The sequence below is a fragment of the Pristis pectinata genome, chromosome 6 (genome assembly GCF_009764475.1).
Source record: "Pristis pectinata isolate sPriPec2 chromosome 6, sPriPec2.1.pri, whole genome shotgun sequence".
Taxonomy (NCBI): domain Eukaryota; kingdom Metazoa; phylum Chordata; class Chondrichthyes; order Rhinopristiformes; family Pristidae; genus Pristis; species Pristis pectinata.
Genome location: NC_067410.1, coordinates 44,747,287 through 44,767,714, shown reverse-complemented (window position 1 = coordinate 44,767,714; position 20,428 = coordinate 44,747,287). Strand labels below are relative to the sequence as shown.

At 39.1% G+C, this 20,428-nt stretch overlaps 1 protein-coding gene across 1 annotated transcript in view; it reads left to right on the top strand.

Annotated features, from left to right (window-relative positions):
* itpr1b (inositol 1,4,5-trisphosphate receptor, type 1b) overlaps window positions 1-20,428 on the top strand; it is a 440,649-nt gene that overhangs the window by 99,579 nt on the left and 320,642 nt on the right.

Below are 20,428 nucleotides of genomic sequence, written 5' to 3'. Positions count from 1 at the left end.
CAATCTAACCTTCCAGGCTAGTCTGCCATGAGGGACCTTGTCAAAGGCCTTACTAAAGTCCATTCACTGCCCTACCCTCTTGGTTACAACCTCGAAGAACTCCAAGGGATTTGTTAGACATGACTTCCCACGCACAAAGCCATGCTGACTGTCCCAAATCAGACCCTGTCTCTCCAGGTGTTGTAGATCCTGTCCCTCAGAATCTCCTCCAGCAATTTGCCCACCACTGATGTCAGACACACTGGCCTGTAGTTTCCTGTCTTGTTTTTGCTACCCTTTTTAAACAATGGTACCATATTAGCCACTCTCCAGTCCTCCAGAACCTCGCCTGTGGCCAGAGACTAAGCAAAAAATCTCTGCAGGGGCCTCTGCAATTTCTTCTCTTCCACAAGGTCCAAGAGTGCACCAGGTTAGGTCCTGGGGATTTATCCACCTTAATGCACTTTAAAACATCCATTACCACCTCCCTGCTAACTTGTATGCGATGCGGTCCAAGACAACAATACTTATTCTTCCCCCCCCCCCCCCACCACCACCACCATTTCCTTTACTTGCATTCTTTTCTCCACAGTAAAAACTGAAGAGAAGTATTCATTAAAAATCTCACCCATTTCCTTTGGTTCCACACACAGTCATATTGATCTTTAAGGGGACCTATTCTCTCCCTAGCCACCCTTTTAATATACCTATTGAACCTCTTGTAATTTTTGCTTCTCCTTGCTTGCCAGATCCTTCTCGTATCTTCTTTTTGCCCTCCTAACTTCTCAAGTGCACCCCTACACTTTTTGTAGTCATCAAGAGATTTGCTAGATCCCAATTGCTTATGTATAGTGTATGCCGCCTCTTTTTTTTTGTAACCAGAGCCTCAATATCTTTCATCAACCAAGGTTCCCTAAACCTGCCAGCCTTGCCCTTCAACTTAACAGGAACATGAAGGCCCTGAACTCGTGACACCACACTTTTAAAGGCCTCCCACTTGGCAGATTCTCCTTTCTCTGCAAACAATCTCACCCAATCAACCACTGCAAGATCCCATCTAATAGCTCCAAAGTTTGCTCTGCCCCAGTTCAGGACTTTAACCTTCGAACCAACCATATCCTTCTCCATAAATATTTCAAAACTAATAGAATCATGGTCACTAGACCCAGAGTGCTCCCTGACAGACACTTCTGCCACTTGCCCTACCTCACTTCCCAGGAAGAAATCCGGTGTTGCACCCTTTCTGGTAGGTTCCTCTATATATTAATCTAGGAAGCTTTATCTTCCTTGCATCTCTCCAAATTCCATCAGGGAATTACTTGGAAAATGTGTTGCTCCTAAACTTAAATAATAAAATAAAATTCTCCCATTGGAAAAGTTATCAAATTCCTAATTGTTGTTTTATTATCATTAAAGCACTTTCATTGCTCCTGGTTGAGTAACTACCCAAAATTATTGTAGGGGATTAAGTGGGTTGTTTTGCAAGGTCTTTGCAATTACTGAAGTTTCCTTTCTTTCTTTCTTCAATCTTTTGCTTAGTTTTCAAATTAATACAGATTAATATATCAATGTTTATACATGTAATACAAAGAGATCAAGAGAACAATCATGACATGGATAATCATAAAGAATAAGAGTATAAAAAAAATCTGTAGATCCAATGATCTGTTAGTGAATGAATATAATATAAAAGAAAAAGATTTATAAAATATAAAAGAAAAAAACCCCAAAACAATAAGAAAAATTATAAACAATATATCAAACCAAACTAAGCTAAAGAAAAAAAAAAAATCAAAAAAAAAACAAAGAAAAACTGGACTAAATTTCTCAATAGAAACAGAGCAATATTATGTCATCAACTCCGTTCCTCAAATTGAAAGGTTATTATAAGGGGATCTATATCATATGAAAATATTGAATAAGTGGACTCCAAACTTCCTCAAATTTAAGCGAAGAATCAACAGTGCCATTCCTAATTTTTTTCCAAGGTTAAACATGATATAGTTTGAGAGAACCATTGAAAAGTTGTAGGGGGTATTGGATCCTTCCATTTAAGCAAAATGGATCGTTTGACCATTAACGTAACAAAGGCAATCATACGGTTAGCGGAGACAGATAAATGGCCAGATTCTATCCTTGGCAAACCAAAAATTACAGTGATAGGATGAGGTTGTAAATCAATCTTCAATACATTTGAAATAATGTTAAAAATATCTTTCCAATATTTTTCCAAAGAGGACAGAACCAAAACGTGTCAAAGAAGCCACATTCGATTTACATCTGTCACATATAGGATCTATATGTTGATAAAAATGAGCTAGCTTATCTTTTGACATCTAGGTCCTGTGAACTACCTTAAACTGTATCAAAGAGTATCTGGCACACATTGAAGATGTATTAACTAAATGAAGAATTTTCTTCCAAGTCTCTGTAGGTAAAGATGTCTGGAGTTCACTTTCCCATTCATTCTTAATTTTGTCCAGTGGTTCTGAATGAATTTCATAATTAAATCATAAATTATTGCTATCAAGCCCTTCTGACAAGGATTAAACCAAAAATTTTTTCAGTAATTTCAGTTTTGTAAGGTGTGGGAAAAGAGGGTATAGTAGCTTTTAAAAAAAAAAAAAAAAAAAATTCTAATTTGCAAATATCGAAAGAAGTGTGATCTAGGCAAATTGTATTTGTTAGACAATTGTTCAAAAGGTGAAAAACAGTTATCGATGAATAAATCACGAAAACATACTATTCCCTTCCTTTTCCATATGGAAAAAGCTGAGTCAACTCTGGATGGATGAAAAAAAAATTAGATTGAATGGGACTTGATAGATTATTCAATCCAAAAAATTTATGAAATTGAAACCATATTCATATTGTATGTTTAACAATTGGGTTAATCATATGTTTACTTAATTTGGTAAGTACAAAAGGGAGTGGAGCTCCTAAAATAGAAACTAATGAAAATTCAAGTACTGATTGGGACTCAAGGTGTACCCATTTGGGGCGTTGAGTTACATCTGAATCTTGTATCCAAAAAATTAAATATTTAATATTGATTGCCTAATAATATAATCTAAAGTTAGGCAAGGCCATACCACCATCCTTTTTTAATTTTTGTAAATATTTCTTACTTAGCCTTGGGTTTTTATTCTGCCAAATATATGAAAGAATTTTAGAATCAATAGTATCAAAAAGGATTTCGGGATGAAAGTTGGAATCGCTTGAAATAAATATAAAAATTTTGGTAAAATATTCATCTTAACCGCATTAATTTGGCCTACCAATGATAGAGACGGTGGGGACCATTTAGTAAATAATTGTTTAACATGGTCAATTAAAGGCAGTAGATTAGCTTTAAATAAATTCTTATGTCTCTTAGTAATCTTAACACCTAAATACATAAAATAGTCAGTTACCAATCTAAAAGGTAATTGGCTATAAATTGGGATTTGCATATTTAATGGAAAAAGTTCACTCTTATTAAAATTTAATCTATAGCCAGAAAAAACACCTAAACTGATCTAATCGTGATAGTACTGCGGGGATAGATTCCTCCGGATTAGAAATATAAAGTAACAGGTCATCTGCGTAAAGAGATATCTTATGAATCTTCTGTCCGCAAGTAATATCACATATATTTGAAGAATCCCGAAGTGCAGTAGCAAAGGTTCTAAAGCAATATCAAATAATAAAGGGCTTAATGGGCAGCCTTGTCTAGTATCTTGAAAAAGCCTAAACAAAGGAGATCTTTGATTATTAGTAAGTATTGAAGCCATAGCTGCATAATAAATCATTTTAATAGCAGAAATAAATTTAGGAATAAAATTGAATTTTTGAAGCGTACTGAATAAATATTTCCATTCGACTCTGTCAAACGCCTTTTCAGCATCTAGTGTGAAAACACATTCTGGAATTTGGGATGAAGGGGTATATATAATATTCATTAATCTCCTAATGTTAAAATGTAGATAACGATTCTGAATAAATCCTGTCTGGTCTTCAGAGATGATTTGTGGAAGAACTTTTTCCAATCTTAAGACCAATATTTTGGAAAATATTTTTGAATCTACATTTAATAAAGAAATAGGTCTATAAGATGCACAATCAGTGGGATCTTTATCCTTTTTAAGAATTAAAGAAGTAGTTGCTTCATAGAAAGATTATGGTAGTTAACCGACTGATAGGGCATCTTTACAAATTTTGGCTAACCAGGGAACAAGAATATCAGAAAAGGATTTAAAAAATTCAGCTGTGTATCCGTCAGGGCTGGGTGTTTTACCCGAATTCATTGAAAATATTACTTTATTTCTTCCTCCGAAATGGGAGCATCTAATATAGAGCGTTCATTTAAAGATAATTGGGGATCATCAAATCTCTTAAAAATTCATGTAGGATCCTCAGGGGATTCTGATTGGTATAAAGAAGAATAAAATTCTTGAAAGGAATGGTGTGTAGCTGGAACATGATCAGATGTTGTTGGATAGGGTTGTAGAGCTTGTTAGGTATATCCCTGGAGTCATGATTTAGTCCTGTCTCCTGCCTCCAAATGTCCTGCCCTGTCCTTCCACTGCAACTAATGGTCTACAGGCATATTCAGCCTCAAGGTCCCATTCCTATTTTGACACTAACTTTTTTCACTCCATCACTCATGTTCTAATAACAAATAAGCAAAGTATTCAAAGAAAATGAAGAATGAAAACGCTTATGTTAATGTTTGCTTGTTTTCCTCTCTAATTTGTCTTGTAGCTATTTTCCTTCTATAGGAGTTGAAGATTGCTAGGACACCAGGAAGCATCAATCCCATTGCTAGTGCACAATGGTTCCAATTGAATAAATGGGCTTTTGTAGGGGGAGCTCTGATTCTGATTGTACTCTTTGCTGTTTATATTGGATCAATGCCCACGATTCTCAAACCGTGGCCATTTTAAAAAAAAAACTAATTGTTACGTCAAATATGGATGAAGCTGAGCTTTTCATTTTTTCTTGTTACATTTTTGCACAAAGTTTGCTTGGAAACATCAACAAACAGCCCTTGCATTGGGTACTTGTATTTTGTAATACACTAAGCTATGGACTGGGTGTTGTTAACGCTATCTCAAGAATAAAGGACAAGGCATCAATTCATGTGGGTGAGATTTACCCAATTTCTGCATTTCCATGGATCAGATCTGAATGCCTGGTGGCTATCCTGTATCCTGTGCTAGAGAGGGAATAGCCTCTGGGCCTGGGTGGTCGCAAGTATCCTCTGATCACCTGCCTTGCCTTGTGTTTGGCTGAGGATTCCATTTGCGCCATTAAATCTTTCAAAGAGCTCAGTAGACCAGTGTTACTGTCTGGCCCTTGTGTGGTTGCTGGCACTGGTGATTCTGGCAGTACTGACCTGACCTGCTGAATGGTGGGAGGCAGAGTCTTCTCTTGACCCTCTCCTCCTCCAGGAGGTCTTGGTGGCATGAAGATCAACCACTGGGTGGACCTAACATTGGAGTATGCTAGACACCCTAGAAGGACCGGGGCAAAGTAAGCCAATGAAGACAAATGAGGCTACAGATGCTGGAATCTGGAGCAACAAACCATCTGCTGGAGGAACTCAGCAGGTTGAGCAGCATCTGTGGGGGTGGGGGGGGGGGGGGGAGAGAGAGAAAGGAATTGTTGACACTTCAGGTCAAAACCCTGCATCAGTCCTGAGGATTCCTTTCCTGCCACAGATGCTGCTCAACCCACTGAGTTGCTCCAGCTGATAGTTTGTTTGTTGCAAAGTAAGCCAAGTTAGCTATATTAACTTATGGCTGAATCAGGAGCACAAGTTTGCAATCGAGGAAGCAACTTATGATTATTAATACAACCAATAAGAAAAAGCAGCAAGAATCATCCTTCCTATAATCTGTAGCTATATCCTTGCTGCACATATGTCAAGGTCACCATAGGTTGTAGGCCTTCTAGGTTTACCATAAACTCTGTGGTTATATCAGTAAATGCTTCCTATACTGTGGTTGAGCTGGTATAACAGTTCCTGGCCCTGCCCTTCAATCTCAGCTACATGAAAAAAATTGGCATTCTGTAATTGACTATGGGGAATTGTGTGTGGTAATCTTGAATGGGCCCATGTCACATGACTCTGCATCCTTATTAGCATATGACATAGAATGGCTTAAATGTTAAAGCAAAGATGATCAGACGTTTTGAGTGGAAATCGCACATCTTTTAACTCGTGAGAAATGGGTTATTGCGCCAAGGTTGGCATTTATTTTCCATCCTGCATTACCCCTGAACCATACACACAGGGTCTGGAGTCGTATTTGTGTAACATCAGGTAAGGCTGGCAGATTTTAAGCAGGTGTATTTTTAACCACAGGCTAGTATTGTCATTAGGGTTACTGATACAAGCCTTTTTAATGCAGAGTTACTTGAGCTGAATTTAAATTCCTCAGCTGCTGTAGAGGGATTTGATCTCTTGGGTATCCAGATCATCAGTCCAGACCTCTTGATGCCAGTTCAGTCAAATGATTCCTGTGCTATCATGAAGGTTAGCTGTTGGTTATTGGAAATTCATTGATTAGGTCCAGAATAGCTTTGAAATGCAGGTTATTAATGACTGACTATCATGCACACTGAGTTTGTTGGTTTTTAATAACCGGGCTTTTAATTTTCCTGCGTGATCCTTGCTAATTGATATGCAAATCTCTAGCAAGCAGGTTTCAGTTTGCGCCTTTGTTAGAAGTGGTTAAATTATTTTGGGGAATATTAGTGACCTCTTGCAATCATGGGCTAAAATGAAACTATCTATTCCTACATATTGGCTTCTGCTTGCATCCTACTTCCCACCACCTCTTTACCCTGCCCTTTTTTGAATCCCAAAGGTGAATTTTATAACCAACTGGAGCTCTGATTTAAGAGAGCATTGCTCTTGGGAAATGGACATGTAAAGGGCAAGAAAGATTGAGACTGTCTTATTTGCGTTTTGGTGAAGAACCTATTTTTAAAAAAGATGACTGCAGATATATCTATTTCATATAAGAAGTCTTGAAATGTGACTTTAAGTTTAGGCAGGGCTCACACACAGTTCTCATTGGCCAAACAGAAACACTACTATTGATGAGGGTGGACAATGATTGAAGGTGCTGTTGGAGGTTTGATCACATGTCCTGACCATGTGATATGCACTGGATCACATGACTTAACTTCAAGGTTGGACCCTGTGCAGCAAAGCATGTTTCTTTATATATTCATGGCAGCAGTTGTTGTGAAAATTCCCAAGAACCCAGGAGACCACCCATCAAGTGAAGAGCAGAAACTGAGAATGGGATAGCCATTTATAAGGGGAATACCAAAGAGGGCAGAAACTGATTTCACCTGTAACAGTAATGTACTTAATCCTATGGATTTGTGGTATTTAGTGAAGTAACATGCAGAGTGAAATGAGGGAAACAGCTCTATGAAGTATCATTGATTCATTCAAGAATTGCTCATGCATATATCATTGTGCATACAATCAAGTGCACCATGCAGTGATGTTGCATTTACACTACATTACAAGTTTAACATTCTGAATTTGTGTTCAACTGGGTTTTGCATCCCTTTTGATCTTTTTAACCATCTTAGACAGTGTTACTTAACTCTTGATTCATGCTGTGCCATCTCTTCAACCAATGTAGGCCTTGCTGCCTTGTGATTTTATTGGATATCTGGCATGGAGAACATGGGAATCTTTAAAATCTTCATTCTTCCATTTTCACATCTTTGATCTGCATGGTGATCTCAGTGCACAAATCTTAATGCAATTGCAACCTCGTAGCTTTGTACCACATGATATATTTGCTTTCTTTCGACTATCTGCTTTTCGGCCTCAGTTGAACCAAACCCAGAAGTGTTCCAAGTCTCCTGTGCATCCTGTTCTGGAGTGCAACATCAGTCTGCTGCTCAGTAAAATCTGGTGGTTGATGCTGCATTCCAAGACCTGGTCTGCTTTGTATCACTTGCTGCTATTAACCATAACTGTTGGTACTGTTTCCCCCGCCTTCTGCATTTGAGGCTATCAAAGAGGTGATTATTGTTTGATCCCATTCAAATTGAAATGTAGGAAATTGAGGTCTATCTTCCTTGGGAAGACCATGTGTTGTGGGGAAAAAAGGTTTTATGGTGCACTCAGAAATAGTGCAAGACCCCACCCCCCCCCAACCACATGTTTTGGATCAATCTGTTTTGAATTGCTGTCCACCAACACTGGGAGATGTGGACAATGTAGGGGTGCTGCAACGGCCTTGTGGGCTACTTGAACATTTTGAGAGGTGTTCTTGATTATTGTGATCTGCAGTCTTGGCAGAATGCACACTTTATTGCACATTCTTCTAGATCCTTGTCACTACTGTGCCAGTATACAAAGCTATGAGCTGCATCTATCATGTTAACAATGCCCAAATGCTTTGAATGAAGTTCTTCCATTATTCTGCTTCATAATTCACAGAGTATAACTACTCCGTGGCCCAATGTAATGCAGCCTTGTTTGGTGGGTGGCTCTTAACATCTGTGGTAGAAAGGTTTTGTATTATTGTGTGAATCGGTCCAGCTTGGTTTAATACTGGATCCCTCTACATCAATTTTGCTGTTAGCACTATTGCCTGGTGGGTGCATCTTGCAGTTACTATAATTTATATCAGTGCTTTTGTGCAACAGTCTTGATAATACTTCCAATGTGGCATTCTGTTGTAGTGCCCAATATCCAATATTGTTTTCTGTACTGGGACAGGAGAATGGCCCACTGCTGCATTCAAGAGACCACCATTGTGGACTTGTGACATCAGTTCTTGTTAGGCAGATCATTCATGTTGGTGACTGACCGCAGACCCCCACTCCACATTCTTGGACCTGAGTATGATTGCCAGTGCTTCCTTTTCCATCAGGGCATGGTTTTTCTCTCTTTGTTAGAGTGCATATCACAAGGACAATGGGACCCTCCTGGGGCCTCCATACTGCGGCATATCACTGTCCCAGCTTCATAACTGAAAGCATCACAATGCCGTTTTGCTCCACAAGTAGTGGTCTGATGCACTAAGAAGGACTTGTTGCTTCAGATCAAAGAACCTTTGTTTAAAATCTATCAATCCCCCTGGGGCACATTTCAGTTGACCCAGCATTCGTGGAAGTTGATGGTAGCACAGTGGAGCAGCACTTAGTGCTACTGCCTCACCGTTGCAGGATCCATCCTGACCTCCGGAGTTTGCATGTTCTCCCTGTGGCTGCCTGGATTTTCCCTGGGAGCTCTGGTTTCTTCCCACATCCCAAAGATGTGCTGGTAGGCTAATTGGTTCTTATAACTTACACCTAAGAGCAATTTAATGGTAAAATAAATCAGAGGAGTTGTTGGGCATTTGTGAGAGGATATATTTGCACTGATGCAGGGAAATGTGTAGAGGGTGGATGGAATTGATGGGGCTGGTCCTTGGAGCCAACATTGTCCCATTTGATACCCCAATATTGCTGTAAAATTTTCCAGCAAAATTCCTTTTCAGTAATTGAAGCAATATTTTGCTAATCTTGTCAAAGAAAATGCCTTCTAACTTTGCTCCAAGCTGGTGAAATTTTAAGATGCATCTTCTCATTTAGTGCTTCACTTCTGGGGGGAAGTGAATTCTTGGATTTGCCCCAAGAAATTTCTCTAGTCTTTTAAATACTTTTCAATCACTCCTCGTTCTTTTAAACCTAAATATTTTAAACAGATTGGATATTTTCAGACTGCTTTATAAAATATCAGCAGGGTTTTAGTTTTCAGTAAATTGTTATTGAGGATACGTATGAATTTTCTTAATTACTGTTAGTAACCTGTTGACACTAGGATTCCGACTACCCGTTAGTGAAATATTTACCATAACCAGTAAAGCTGAAGACTGTTAGTCAGGTTGGTAACATTCATGACTGCAGATCTGTTTGTGTTTTAATTGGGGAGTTTATTACATTTCAGTGGGTTTTCAGAACCAGTTCAATAACCTCTTAGCAGTCTGTGTGCTATGCAGAACAGCAGTATGTACCATTGAAGGATATCCTATCATCACCAGTAAAATATGCAAGAATTGCAGCTCTTCCAGCACTTTAAGACTAATTACCTTGGTTGGCTGTAAGGTTGACGCATATTATCATTTTTTTGATTTACTGCTGATCAGCATAAAACATGCTGCTTTTTAAAAGCTCTTAGCAGAGCTGGTCTCTTGCATCCTTATTAGATACTAGGAGTCTTTTTCAGCCTATTTGATGTTTTCTGTCCAAATCTGCGTCTGAATTTTCATTCATGACAAGTTCTTCTCTAGTTGAAGGTGAATGTTGCTGAGTTGTGCAATGTGCCATACCTTACTAGCAAGTCCACGGTTAATATTTTCTTTGGGAATTCTTTGGTGCTGAATGATTCCCAATCATTCCTATCCAGAAGAAGTTCAAATCATGATTCCTCTGTATCCATCTGGTGATTTTTCACACACTGTGAACATGCTTTTCTATGAATATTTACTGTTTTGTTTCTTTTAAGATTTCTTTTAATTACCTATAGGTTTTAATAGAGACCTTGTCTTGTTAACCTTCCTCGCAGTGGGACCATCGCGTGGGTTTGTGACAGATGAGCAAGGCCTTTTACCCATGGAGCCAGGACAATAGGCTGTAATGACTGCTCCCTGGGAATTGTTGTCTGAAATATGAAATGTTAAGTGCAACAGTTTTGGGTAGAATGTTTCTTCCAATTAAGCTTTGTGGAATATGATCCCTAGTGCTTTCAAAAGATGCATAGTCTCTCAATTTTATTATTGATGAATTTATCGTGCTTCAGTGAGTGGTTTAGTTACATGAGCATTAATTAGATAACAATGAACGAGCCAGGAATATTTAGAAATGAGAACATTGAAGAGGAACAGGAGTCAGCCATTAGATCTCCATGCCTGCTCTGTCATTCAATAGGATTATTGCTGATCTTTAAGCTTGGTGCCACTCTAATCATACACGGTAGTGTAGCAGTTAGCATAACGCTATTACAGCACCAGTGACCCAGGTTCAATTCCAGCCACTGTCTGTAAGGAGTTTGTACGTTCTCTCCATGTCTGCGTGGGTTTCCCCTGGGTGCTCCGGTTTCCTCCCACGTCCCAAAGACACATGGGTTAGGAAGTTGTGGGTGTGCTACGTTGGCGCCAGAAGCGTGGCAACATTTGCGGGCTGCCCCCAGAACACTCTAAACAAAAGATGCATTTCACTGTGTGTTTCGATGCACATGTGACTGATAAAGAAATCTTACCTCTTCTAATGCTATACCCCTCAATACCCTTTCTATATAAAAATTTATCAATCTGTCTTGCATATACTCAACAAATGAACCTCCACAGTCCTTTGGGTAGTAAATTCCAAAGATTTATCACCCTCTTGGTGAAGAAATTTCTTATTCTGCTCTGAATGGTTAACCCCTTATTTTGAGCAATGACCTCTGGTTCTAGATTTTATTCTTCTCAGCCTGAGTAGAGGGTCATTTTGCTTAATCTCACCTTGTACAACAGCAATCAATTTGGTGAACCACTGCACTCCCTCAATTAAAAGCATATCCTTCCTTTGGTAGGGAGACCAGACCTTTACACAAGGCCCTGGTGAGACTATGTCAGGAATATTATATAATTGGAGCAAGGTGCCTGTAGTGTTGTATTTGAATCCTCTTGCAATAACAGCCAAAATGCTGATTGTTGCCCTAACTGGTTGCATGAGGACTCTCATCTGATTCCTGTGAACACCAACACCTTTCAATGTTTGACCAAAATACTCCATCTTTCTCTTTTTCCTTGGTGATCACTTTGTACTTTTCCATGTTATTTCATCTGCCATGTTCTTGTCCATTCACACAGCCTGTCTATATTCCTCTGCATCCTCTTCACAGCCCACACTGTTACCCAGTTTAGTATCATCAGCAAACTTGGGTATATTACATGATCCTCTCATCTAAATTATTGATAAAGTTTCTGAACAACTGGAACCCTAGTAAAGATTTGCACGCCACTGATCACAATACTTGAATGCAAGAATGACCAGGTTACTCTTTTCTGTACATTAACCAATCATCATTTCTTGCCAGGTATATTACCCCCAGTATTGTGTGCTCATTCTTCCTTTAATAATCTCTGGTGTGGCATCTTAAGGACCTTCTGAAAGTCCAACTGCACCACATCAAGTGGTTCACCATTATCTATTCTGCTAGTTATCTCAAATTTTCCAAAAGATCTATCAAACATGACTGTCCTTTCATAAATCCCTAATTATTTTGTCCAACTCTATTATTTTTATAAGTGCCATGTTGCCATTTCTATATTAGATTCCAGCATCTTTCTTACTACTTGGATACAAGGGATGGCTTGGCGTAATGAATGTTAATTTCAAGTCACCTCAACCATTTAGGGGACTTTGCATACAGTGATGCAACAGCTGATCAGTGGAGTCTGGATATGTGTTCTAGCTTGCTATTCAAAAAAGATTCCATAAGAATAAGGGAATAGCTGCTGATGTATATAATGTTTTCCTTGACATTTGTCCAAAACTCTTACTGATTATACATGCCTGCAAGTGTTTCATCACAGTAATCTGAATATCCCTTTTGGCAGCAATCATTCTGGGTATATTTCTCCATCCCAGGTCAGGGGGATTCTCCTCTTAAAATAGAAGTGAAATTTTGGCAACCCATGCTAAACTATGTGGGATACTTCCTTTCAAACTTGTTGCGTAACTCCGAGGTTGCTTCTGGCTTTGAACGACACCAGTATTATCTAGGTAAATTATTGCACGTATTGCTAATTACCAAAGAGAGAAGATTGTCATAATCTGGGGTAAGATCTACTTGCCTATTCCACTGGGTCTATCAAAGCTTTGAATGCTAAGTACAGTACAAACTGTAAATAGCTAGATCTATTCTTGGCAGGCTCTTTCAAGCAAATCTTTTTCTCTGAGATTTTCAAAAGGAATTCAAAAAATGCTGTCTTATTCCAAAACTCATTGGATAAAAGCCAGAACACACCAACTTCATGAGCAAAGCTTACCACATAAAGCAATCTGAGGACTAATCTTCAAGAAAGTGGAGCATAGAGCAAGAGCCTAATTCAGCTGGGCTAATGCTGTTTGTGGGAATTCGCTGTGTGTAAATTGGTTGCTGTGTTTTTCCACATCAGTGGCTATACCTCAAAAGTATTTCAAAAGCTGTTAATCACTTTGATACTGTCTGATGCACTTGATGATGTATTCTTTCATGCTGTCAAAAATATGACTAATGTAAACGTAAATACTTGCATGTTGTTCCTGAGGCCTTTGATAAAGCCCCTTTTAAGAGTTTGTTCTGCTGAGCTGAAACTCGTGCAAGTGATTGACCTAGTTAAAAAAGATTTAGGTGAGTGGTAGGAGGAACAAAGTAGGGATAATGAACAGGTATTTGCACTGGCAGAATCTAAATCGTGGGGTACCACGAAGATCTATTAGGCTGCACCCTATTCATTGTATTTAAAAATGATGTATGGGATAGAGTCACATACACACTTTACAGGTGTAAATTCAGGGGCCTTGTTAGCAGTATGGGTAGATGTATGAAATTATATCATTAATATAAGTGAATGGCCAAACCTGTGGCACACTTCATTGTTCTGGGATGTCATGAAAAGTGCAAGGCTGTACTTAATTTTCTTGCTTTCTTGCTCTCCTTTCCTCTGCTCTTGGTTTTGGAAAATGGAAAAAGCAGCTTGATTAATGTTGAAGAGGTCCAAAGAACCTTGGGTTTCCAAGGACACACAACATTAATTTTGCTGCAAGTCTGAAATATCACAGTATCCAAAACTGCACGCTGATGTTAGATTGGAAAAGGTGCAGATTTTAAGATGCCATTAACCACTTCTCTTTATTTGAATTACTTTGGTGTTTTACTTTATTAATGTTGTGACTGCTGTTCTCAAAAACATATTTAGTATGGATACAAAGTGAAATAAAAACTTCTGGAGGTATGCAGCAGATCATTCATCTGTGGAGAGTTAATATTTCAGATCAGTTCTGTCATCAGTTGTAATCAAAGGTCACTGCCATGAAGTGTTAACTCTGGTTTTCTCTCTGCAGATGCTGTCTGACTTTGAGTCTCTTTAGTGTTTTTTTTGTTTCAAATTTCCATGATCATTAAAACCTGCAAAGCCAGGTACCAAAAATAATACCAAAGGATAATGAAATGTTGGCCTCTGTATCCAGAGGACTGGAGTGCAAGGGGGGATTGAACCTGCACCTATACCAAGCCGTGATTCAATCCCACATGGAATATTGAGTACACTTTTACGTACTGTATCTTGGGAAGCACATGTTTGTTGGTGAGGGAGTACATCGTTGGTTTTCCCAAACAATGCTTAAAGTATGATGTCAAGGCTTAAATTGAGGCTGTACTTCTAGGAAGGTTGAAGATTGTAGTTGTTTGATGGAAGTTTTCAAGATGTGGGGACACCGTGCATTCCACTGGATGCAGTGTTTCAGAATTTGAGTAAGGTCAATTTCCACTCAGAAGAGTTCTAAACTTTTACAACCGTGTGCAGAAGTATTTCCCACATCACTAATAAAAGGCCAGGCTAAATCAGTTGTTAATATTGAATCTGAGATTGGATTGAGTTTTGTAACCAAGAGTCATGGGTCAGTCATGATTACTTTGAATGACAGAACAGCCTCTCAGAGCTACATCTACCTCTGTTCCTGTATTATCGATTTAACAAAAATGTTTTGTGGAACAGGAATTGTGTCAAAACACCGGCCAATAATTGTTACAAGAGATTTGCCAATTAGAGGGAGGGAAATGTTCAGGTACTCAGCCCAGTTGCAGTGATAGGAAAATTACTAGGGAGCATAAATACAGAATAACATTGAAGGTTAAAAGATAGATAAAGTTAGCTAAAGGGAGGAAATGTTTCATTAATTAAATCAAACCTGTTAACGATTTGTTAAGTAGATGAACAAAAACAAAATAGTTCTAAACTTAGACATTGAAAAGTAGCAACAATATTGCTTCAAGGACCTTGTAATAAAAAATTAAGGTTCTTAACTGTTGGTACCTTTTTAAGTGGTGTTTGAAGGATGGCACCTAGTAATAAGTTTGCATTGCTCAGATGGGGATGTCCAAATGAAAGTTCCAGATGTTGGTGTTCCAGGCCTTGGTAAAGCCACAGTCTGGCTGAGGATTGTACTGTATAACCCATTATAGAAGGAACATGGGTTACATAGGAAACATTCAACATCATCACTCCAGAATCATGTCCTAGTGATGGTCTCTCAATGATAAGGGATTTGGGGAAAAGTTAAGCCTATGTACAGAAAGAAGTGGTTTAACAGAGCAACTAATGAAAAAATATTTGCATTAGTCAATATATTCAGAAACATTACCCCGGCATTAATATAGTGGATGATTAGAAGATATTTTATGTGCACTACTGTTGGAATCTTGAATTAATTAACAGATGTGACTCTTGGTAGAATGAAGGACAGTATTTTTAGACTGTCCTAATACACAATTCACTATTATTGACTGGGATTACCATAATGTTAAGAGATTAAATGAGGCAGAATTTAAGTGTGTAGGAAAATTTCTCGAGCAATATGTAGATGGCCTGACTAGAGAAGTAGCTACACTCATTCTCTTGGGAAATGAGTAATTGGCTGATGTCAGTGGGGAGTGGTTTGGGACCAGTGACCATAATTCTATTAGTTTCAAGATAGTTATGGAAAAAGATGGGACTGGTCTTCAAGTCAAAGTCCTAAATTAGGGGAAGGCTAATTTTGATGGAATTAGACAGGAACTTGCAAAAGTTGATTGGGAAAGACTGTTAGTAGGTAAAAGGATGTCTGGCAAGTGGGAGGCTATTAAAAGCCTCCCATAGGAACAATGTTCCTGAAAGAATGAAGGGCATGGTTGGCAGGATGAGGGAACCCTGGTTAATAAGGGATATTGAGGGTCTGGTCAGGAAAAAGGAAGAGGCATGCGTCAGGTGCAGGCAGCTGGGATCAAGTGAATCCCTTAAGTATAAGGGAATTAGGAGGGCAAAATGGGGACATGTGATGTTCTGAAGCCTATCGACACCGCGAAGGAGGAAATGGTGGTGGTCTTGAAAGCACATAAAGATGGATAAGTCTCTGGGAACTGATTGGGAGATTGGTTGGGCTTTCACAGATTTTTGTATCTTCGTTAGCCACAGGTAGGGTACCAGAAGACTGGAGGGTGGCTCATGTTAGGCTTTTATTTAAGAAGGGCTGCAAGAACAAACCATGGTGGGCCTTTCATCAGTGGTGGAAAGTTATTGGAAGGGATTCTGAGAGAGGGTTTATTTGCATTTGGAAGGACGAGGACAAATTAGAAATAGTCATTAGAAATGGCTTTGTTCATTGGAAATTGTAGAGTGAATTTGAGTGTTTTTTTAAGGAGGTAACCAAGAGGATTGACTAGGGTGGGGTGATGGATGTTTCTACATTGCTTTAACAAGGGCTTTAATGTGGTCCTATGTGATAGGCTGGTCAGGAAGGGTAGCGTACATAGGATCCAGGGTAAGATGGCAGATTGGATATAAAATTGGCTTGGTGGTAGGAAGCAGAGGATGGTAGTGGAGGGATGTTTTTCAGATTGGAAAGCCAAAGTAAGTTTGTAGATGATACAAACTTACTAATTATGCCATCTACATTCTCTTCTAAATCATTAATGACAAACAAACTGGGTTGGGTCTGAGTACACCGTACACCTGTGCCCTCTCATTTTAGACTCTCCTGCTCTGGGAAAAAGACTATCTACCCCAACTATGCCTCTCAAATTTTATATATCCTTTCTATAGCAAAAATGCATTGGTGGTATAGTGGACAGTGAAGAAAGTTGCCTAATGTTACAATAGGATGTAGATCAACTGGGAAAATGGGCAAGGGAATGGCTGATGGAATTTAACTCTAAGTGGAAAGTAATGCATTTTTGGGAAGTTAAACCAGTCCAGGACATGGACAGTGAATGGAAGGGCCCTGAGTAGGGTTATTGAACAATGAGACTTTGGGGTACAAGTTCATAGTTCCCTGAAAGTGGCAACACAGACAGAGTAGTGAACAATGTTTGTGTCATGCATGCCTTCATTGGCCAAGGCATTGAGTCAGGACAAATCATTTGTTTGGCCACATTTGGAGTACTGGAGTGTACAATTCTGGTCACTATGCTATAGAAAGGATATGATTAAGCTGGAGGGGATGCAGAAAAGATTCACACGATTGTTGCCTGGATTGGAATGCTTGAGTGAGTGAATAGGCTGGGACTTTTTTTTTCCCAGGTGCTAAGGGGGCTGTGTGGTGACCTTTAGAGGTTTATAAAATTTGAGAGGCATAGTTGGGGTAGGTAGTCTTTTTCCCCAAGCAGGAGAGTCTAAAACGAGAGGGCACAGGTGTACGGTGAGAAGTGGAAAATTTAAAGGAGATCTGAGTAGCAAGTTTTTTCACACAAAGGGTGCAGGGTATATGGAATGAGCTGCCAGATGAAGTGCTAGAGGTGGGTACAATTACAACGTTTTAAAAGATACTTGGACAGTTACACAGATAGGAAAGGTTTAGAGGGATATGGCTCAAACGCAGGCAAATGGGATTAGCGTAGATAGGCATCTTGGTTGGCATGGCCAAGTTGGGATGAAGGGCCTATTTCTGTGCTATAAAAGCTCGATGAATCTGTAAATTTCAAGAATTTGCAGTGAGAGAATGCTGGAATAAGAGCAGATAATTCCAGAATAGAGCTAATGAGAAACATTTGGCAAGCAATTCAATTTCAGCCTAAGCCTCTGTTGAAAGGCATGAAAATCCTTCAAGAGGAGTCTTTGATCCATTGCTCTAGTGAGCTCTGGTCTCATTCCTTCTATCTCATGGCTGAACCAGGTGGAGAATTGAGGATATAAAAATGTTGTTACACACTGTATTGTGTGGATTCCATTGCAAACCACCTATGCCAAATTTGTTATTGTTTAATATTGACACTATTGTATGATTTTCTATCTTGGCAGGCAGTGACCTCTACTGGAGATTGTGATGACTTGGAAATTCTAGAAGAATTTAAACTTAGTGAATACACAGCATATGTTTGTGTCTGTCTTAGCTTAGCATTTCATAGCACAATTGTGAATGAGAATTTTTTTTAAAAAGATGTTTTTGTAGTTTCATTATTTATTATGGCCTGTGTGCAACATGAGTGGGTTTCATCTAAAGCAAGCTTTGTATTTTGGAGACAAACAGCATATGAATAAGCCAACCATCAAGCAGCCACTCACAGTAATCCTACAATCCCATTTTATTTTAATTCTCTCCACATTCCCATCAACACCCCCAGATTCCACTTCTCACCTGCACATGAGGGGCAGTTTATTGTGAACAATTAATAATTCCACATCTTTGGGGTGTGGGCGGAAACCAGAGCACCTGGGGGAGCTCATGCAGTCACAGGAAAAATGTGCAAACTCCACATAGTACAGGAGGTCAGGACTGAACCTCTCTCACTGGAATTGTGAAGTAACATCTCCACTAGCTGCAGTACCGTGTCACGTTTGTGCGCACTTACTGAATTTTTGCAAATTCATTGTGGGTTCTTCATTTAAGTGATGTGCATGTACACAGTGTTGACAACTGTGCAGTACACGTTTTGCAATGGCTCGCTCAAAGTTTTCTGATTAATGTGTGCCACTGATGCCAAAGCTCACCTGGAGGACCTGCTGCTGTGGAATCCGAGGTGCACGTTTTCCTGCTTCAGAGCTATTTGTATGTAAGTAGCTGACATTAGCTACAGTCATTAGGGGCTGCTGCACTGTTTGAGGTGTTAACATTCAGATGAAATATTAAAACAAAATTCCTACTACCTTTTTGAATAGAAATTCAGTGTCACATGGCACTGTTCATAGAAGAATAGGGAGGTTCTGCTGATGTCTTGGCCAATATTTATCCTTAAACTGATGTCACTGAAGCCAGTTGCTTGGTCGTTATCTTATAATGTTACCTTGTTATGGGAAAAATTATCAGCTTTGTTCCCCTAAAACCTAGCAGCAAACACACATTCAAAGTACACTTTGGAGAGTCCTGAGGAGTGAAAAGCACCTTCCAAAAGCAAATCTTTTATCCTAAAATGTTTGCCTAATAAGTTCAGACTCTGAGTGCTCTCTTTACTGAACTTCATCTCAAACAATTTGCAACTTAATGTGTAACTGTCTGCCAGGTTGAGTCAGTGTAAAGGCACTTTTTGTTTTGAGGGATGTTGACATTGCACATGCCTTATCCCTTGTGGTGACTTGCTGCCTTGAACTGAAGCTGTTACAGTACAATTGGGTGTTTTGGACTGCTTCAGGGGGACATTTAAAAGTAAACAATGTTGTTGAGGGAAAGAATGTCCCTCTGAACCAAATAGATGCATATTGCCAATCCAGTAAGTTTGTGGTCTCTGTTGCTATGTATGTAGAGGAGAAATACATTTTCTTGTGACACATACTTTAAGCAATTAGACGTGTTGTACAAAGCTGAAGCTTTGTAATGCTCTTCCTGGCTGTTAACCCCGACCTCCTTCAGTTTGGCCAACTGTTTCCACAGTGCTTTTGATGATTGGCTTGTGTGCCACTCATGCACTAGCTGATTTACTCACTGTTCCAGGCATAATAAAGCCATATTTTGTTACTGTGGAAATTGTCCACTGAAATTCCATTCTGGCTCCTGGGTGTCCTGACTCTGGTAATAGTAAACATGGGATTTCATGACACTATCCCCAACGAGTGCGCTCTTTTGTCCAATTCACAGTAAAACTTCATTTTTGTATTTATCCCAATAAATCTGAATTTGACCATTTCTGCAAAATGCAGAGTCGTAAAATCGCCTTTAAAAGTTGACAACAGCAAAATAAATGAGGAAATAAAGCATCCATCGCGATGTCAGGTTGTCCAATAATGCTTTGTAAAGGCAATCACTGTGTGATGTTGGAAGTGTAGCAGCCAAATTTATATGCAGAACGTTTCTTCAAACAGGAGCATGATGATTAGAAAATATTTCAGTGACATTGAAGAATAATTAACAACCCTGGATAATAGTTCTACAGATATCTTTCTGAAGATACCTGATAGCTCAAACAGAATTCTGGTGCTTTGTATTCAGGATGCCAGTGTAGCAGTCTCTCTGTACTTAAAGGTTTTGGAATGGCAGCATGATCTAATGTTTCCAAGGTTATCAATAGGCCTCAGCTGGCATGAGTGTAGTAGGAGCTTCATTTATTTAAATCTGAATAAGCTTCTTGAAGGCTTTAGACAAGTTGCCAACAACCAATGGAATTCATGGTTCTGAGGAAAGCAGTAGTTAAAGCCAAACATGTTCCGGGGCTCTCTTTTATCTTCAAGTATGTTGTCCTGTTCAAGCCATTTTATGTTTGGGCTAAACTGAAGGTTTGAGACAGCCACTG